We start from the raw sequence: 5,950 nt of genomic DNA, 5'->3' as shown, positions 1-5,950 counted from the left end.
AAAGGTTGGAGACCACGTAAATGTTCATCAGCACAGGATGGTTCAAATAAACTACGGCATACTTACGCAAAGAAGATCCAGAACAATCTTCAAGACATATTTTCTTCAAAATAAGGGTGTCCGGTGACTCAGTTGATTAGGTGTCCGACTCTTGGTTTTGGCTCAGGTCATGATCTCGGGGTCCTGGGATGGAGCTCTACATCAGGCTCCCTACTGAGCAGGGAGTCTGCTTATCGCCCTCTCTCTTCACCCCTCCCCCTGCTCATGCTCTCTCTCTCTCTCAAATAAATAAATAAATCTTTTTAAAAAAAGACATATTTTCCTCAAAATAAGCACAGCAAAAAGGTATGTACAGCGAGCTACCATTTGTATTTCTTTTTGTAAAACATGTTTTGGGATCCCTCTGGGCATGAGACCTGGGTGCCTGGATGAGAGAGCAGGAAGGAAGTATTTCTCAGTATGTCTTCATGTGACTTTGGACATTTGTACTGTGTGTACGTGTTACCTATTTAAAACAAAAAAAAAAAAATACAGGTGTGGAAGGATGAGATGACAGGGAATAGGAACTCAAACCCAGAGGAAAGATTTGACAAAGATGAGCTCAGGCAGAGGAAGGAGGGCGGGGTGGGGGCCCGATGTTGGGCCGGGGTGTTTGTTGCCCTGCGCTCCCAGTCTGGGTCAGGAGGGAGCCCAGGAGTGTAGGGTGGGACAGCAAGACCCAGCAAGGGGACAGAGTGAGGAGGGGCAGGTGACCAGCAGCTCCCCAGTGACCTGCTGCCACAGGCCCTTAGTTCCAGAAGGGACTTTAAGATCACTCAGTCTGTGGTTCCAAAACATGGGTGTGTGATTTGGCTGCATCAGAACCAGCCAGAGCCCTTGTTAACAAAATTCATATTTGTGACCCCATCCCACACCCCTGAGTCTGAAAGTCTTGGGATTGGGGTGGGGCCTGGCCTCCCCGCAGATTCGGATGTTCAGAGTGGTTGGGAACCACTGACCTTGAGCGCCCATCCCTCTCGTGGCTGAATGGGATTGCCAGAGCGATAGTGCTGGTGTGGGCCTCCTGTGACCCCCAGAGCAGGCAGGAGGATGCAGGTTAGGGGAAGTACCTATAAGCCACGGAGTTCAGCGTATAGTGTCAAGAGCACAGGCTTGGAGTCGGTCACAGACACTGGCCTTGAGTCCCAGGTCTGCCACTTAATAGCTACGTCTTTGGAGATGACTTCATGCCGTATGTTGCAATCTTCTTGTCTCTCCCATGGAGTGAACTGTGCCTGCGCCAGAGGCTCAAAATTTAAGTAAGATTTTATACATACGTATAGATTCTCCAGCTGTTCTTCTTATTCTTGTTCCAGTGTTGTCGTTGCCACTGCACAGGGAGGTAAGGACCTTGCTGAGAGACAAAGGACTGTCATCGCGGGAAGAATCGGAAACTAACTAGCTGGCTTGGGCAGCATCCCTGAAATCCGAACCATCAGAGGAGCGACAGCGAAAAGTGGGCCGGCTACGGCACCCGTTTTCTGCAAGGATCATAACCCCAGGACTTCCCACTTAGATCTCGGTCCTGGCAAACGTTTAGCGCTTAATCACCCTTGAAATACACCATTCATGCTTGGAGAGGGATTGTCTCAGGGCTTATGCAATGAGCCCTACACGAGGGAATAATCACTTGCTTTTCAATCTCTAGAGGGCTTAGAGCCCTCGGCGCTCCTTGTCACCTTTAACTGGGCTCCTGAGCACATTGCTGTTCTGGGATTCTGGGATTCTGGGATTCCAGAATAGAAGCTTGAGGTATTCATTTTGTGTCTTACCCCTCAGCGTGCGTAACTCCATGAAGGACTACAGAACACATTCCCAGCACATAGACTTCTTCACTGTGCCTGGCCGGAGGAGACGTTAAAATATAGAGAACTTGAAGTCTGGAGGGCTCTGAGAAGTTCCCCTTGGCCCTTCTCTCTTCGGCAGAGGCTGGGCCACAAGCACAGATTCCGTCAGATTTGGAAATTCCAGGAGAGGTTTTATGCCAAGGGTGGTAGGCTGGTTGCAGTTGGGTTTTTAGAACAGTCCTATTCCTGTTTTTGCAGTGGCTGAAGAGGGTGAAACGATGAGCGACGAGCTCCCTCAATCTGACACTAGAGCTGACTGGTGCCTCTGAATGCCTTGTCGTAGTCCTCATGGGGCCGCTTTGGTTCGCTTCGTTTCTTTTCTCCAGATCAGTACTGGAGACGCATGTGAAGTAAGGGGGAGGGGGAAAAAGAGAAGAAATGCAAGGTGATGAGGTGTAAAACCCACCCCTGAAAGAAGTCTTTCCATGGAGCAGGGAGGACAGAAGAAAACAGGAGCTGAGCATGTCCTTGGGGATGGTGCCCCACCCCATCTTCACGAAGGGGAAACTGAGGCCCAGGGAGGAAGGGGATTCTGTGGCCAATCAGGGACCCAAACCCAGATGTCTGACTCTAACTAGCTTGGCAAAGTCAGGAAGAAAGCTGTAGGCAGAAGAGAGGGAAGAGAGACTAAGGAGTTAGAGCTACGTTTGTTGGCAGACTTGTCCCCAGGATTTTTTTTTTTTTTACAAAGTAATTTCTAAACTATCATTATATAAGTGTCTTACTTTCTATTGCCGTGTAACAAATTAACGCAAAGCTAAGCAGCTTAAAATAACAAACAATTATTATCTGCCAGTTTTTGTGGGTCAGGAATTCTGGCACAGTTTAGTGAGATGCCTCTGGCCCAGGTGTCTCACAAGGCTGCTGTCAAGGATCCGCTGGGACCACGGTCTCATCCAAAGGCCTGCACCAGAGAGGACCGATTTACTTCTAAGCTCACTTGTGTGGTTCTTTGCAAGATTCGGTTCCCTGTGGGCTATCGGACCGAGGGCTTCAGTTCCTTGCTGGCTGTTGGCCAGAGGCCCCCACATTTCCTTGCCACCAGAGCCTTTCACAGGGCAACTCATAGCCTGGCAGCTGGCTTCTCTCAAAGCAAGAGAGAATACCCAAAACAGAAGCCAGAACCTTCTTATATCCGTTTCAGAACTGACATCCCATCAAGTCCACTGCATTTTATTCTCTAGAAGCAAGTCACCAAACCCAGCCCGCACACAAGGGGACGGAGCAGGAATACCAGGAGACAAGGATCACTGGCTACCATAGAAAAACACAAGAGATAGCAAGGATTGGCGAGGAGGTGGAGTAAAGGGAACTCTTGTGCACTGTTGGTGGGAATGCAAATGGTGCAGCCATATGGAAAACAGTGTGCAGGTTCTTCAGAAAATGAAAAATAGAGGTACCGTATGTACGATCCACTTACGGGTATACACCCAGAGAAAATGGAAGCAGGATACTGAAGAGATAGCCGCACCCCCATGTTCACTGCTGCATTACTCACCACAGCCAAGCCATGGGAACAACCTGTGTCCATCAGTGGACGAATGGATACAGGAGATGTGGTGTATACACAATGGAATGTTATTCACCCATGAGAAAGAAGGAAATCCTGCCATTTGTGACAACATGAGGGGACCCTGAGGGCATGATGTTAAGTGAAATAAGCCAAACAGAGAAAGACAAATACTGCCTCGAATGGTAGGAAGAGAGGAAGAAAGGGAGAGAGACAGGAAGATGGCTGGCTTTGCTGAGAATCTCGCACAGAGAATGCAGAGCCATGGAGGTAATGGGGCTTCGTAGGCATGCCCAGTTCACACGTGAAGGGTCTGCCACAAATATGGGCACTTAACGTCATGGCAGACCATGGGAAGTAACTGCATACAGGCAATGAGCTGGAAGTCAGTAATTTCAGTTCAATGCCCAGTTATGCTACTGAATTTTGTGACTTCCGGCAAGTCACCTTATCTCTCTGGAAATGAAATTGTTGGACCAGGTCTAAGTGAGTAGATTTGGAGCACCTGATTCCACCCCTGTACCTATGGCAGATATCAGTAATTGATGCCTGCACTCTCTACCATCGTCCACAAGGCAGCCTCATGACTGGCTCTCCAGGTAGACAGTGCCACTTGGTTGAGGTTGCGCTCTAGATCACTGTCTTGCCCCAGATGCTCCTTCTAGAGCCGATATTCCAGTGATTTCTGGCTTGGCCTCATTCACCTTCTCGACAAGAAGCTATTATTATTCAGCCTACAGAGGAGGTAGTGGAAACTCTGTATCCGGCTATTATGCAGGATACAGAGCAGTGCTCCTCTTCCCTCCTCAAAAGCCTAGCTGTTTTGGCCAAAATACTCTCACAAGACCCCAACAGACCTATAAAAGAAGAAACTGAGAGTCCTTTCAAGGGGTTAGCTTCTTACATGGGTTCCTTGTCACATCCCAGGGCAGACATCTTTTTTTTCTCCTTGCTTCTGGGAGCCCAAGGTAGCCATAGAGGGATTTAATGTTTGCCTCTTGGTCAACGCTAGGGACCCACGACCAGATGCCACTCTCAGGAGATGGTTATATTCCTTCAGTCTTGGGGCTGCTACATTGGTGACCTCTGGGACAGCATCAGGAGGAAATGACGCAGTTGCTGCCAGCTGCTAGGACCTGTGTCTTTCCTTGTGGCTGAACTTCTCACTCTCTTCAGTCAGTCTCTTGGTTTGTTCTGGGCTCAGGGATTTCTGAACAGAAAGCAGCCATGAGCTGTGACAGAAGTAGAAACCTGGAGTGCTCAGAGAAGATTTGATTCCCATGTCTCTATCCCAGGCTCTTGAGCACAACCTTGTCTGCATGTGGGACTCCAGTCTTTGGCAGTGGGGTGGAAGACAGGACAGAAGGGTCTCTGCTGGAACTGCCACTGGAGATCAGAGACTCTATAATGTTCTGCATCAGATGGAACAGGAAAATGTAATGATTGGTAATAAAGAGGAAGCAAGGCCAGGAGAAGGAAGCAAAAGAGACCACTGGGGTGAAGGTAGAGCCTGGCTTCTGGGTCAGAGGGACCAACATGATCACCTCACTGGACAGATAGTAGAACAAAGCAGAGTTCTAAGGCTGACCATTGGCTGAGGAGAGCGCTTTCGCACAGTGGGACTGTAGGTGGTGGTGGGTACTTGGGAGTCAGACCAGTCAGGCCAGGAGAGGCAAGGCAGGGCCAAGGTAAGCAGGCTGGATCCAGGCCCAGGGAGGAGGGGTCTGGGAGACTGAGGGCTGGTTGTCAGGGTGGGAATGGGTGAGCAGAAAGAAAAGCCAGGCAAGCAAGGGGTGAGGTGAGGCCAGGCAACAAAAATCAGGCCAGAGGGCAGGAGAGCAAGGGGTAGACAGGGACAAGGAAAGCTCTGGAGAGGGGCAGTTTCCTGCTCGGACAGAAAACTTAGTGCACACTTCCTCCTGGGATGAGACCATCCTCCAGGGTAGAGGGAGCCCAGAGCCTGCAGGAGGCAGGGGCCAGGGAGGAAGTACCCACTTGCCTCACTGGCAGAACTGGACCAGAGACAGGAAAAGATTCCGATTTCAGTGATGAGACTTGGGAATCTCAATTCCTTTGTTGTAGCTCATTTTTCAAACCCCTTCATAGGAGGGTGCTAGATTTTGATCAAAGTGTACCACTAAATAATGCTACTTTGGTACCTTTCATGTGGAATATGAGTGACCCTAACACCATGGGGTACAAGTGGGTATAACTTGTTAAGAGAAATAAGTGAGAAGCATAGCATGTCAGGCTGATGGCAAAGAAGGAGAGTTCACTGGAGCAAGGAAGAACTTTGCCTTGAGAATGTACGGGAGAGCTCAGCCTGGGCCAAGGCATCCAACCCAGTGGGGAATGGCAAGTCACCCAATAGCATTTATAGCCGCTTATATGAGACACCGAAGTAACAGGTGCCAGCTGGTTGTGCTGACTGCCAGCTGGTCAGTGTCACTCTGGGTCTTTGAGTCACTTCAAGTGTGCTGCCAGAAATCTCAGGGTTCCTAAGGATGACACGGACACAGAAAGATCAGCAGCCACTGGAAGGAGGCCACAGAGC

This window comes from Ursus americanus, chromosome 19 (genome assembly GCF_024610735.1).
Source record: "Ursus americanus isolate L20-20 chromosome 19, mUrsAme1.1.p, whole genome shotgun sequence".
NCBI classification, from domain to species: Eukaryota; Metazoa; Chordata; class Mammalia; order Carnivora; family Ursidae; genus Ursus; species Ursus americanus.
Note: the sequence above shows the minus strand (reverse complement) of the source record.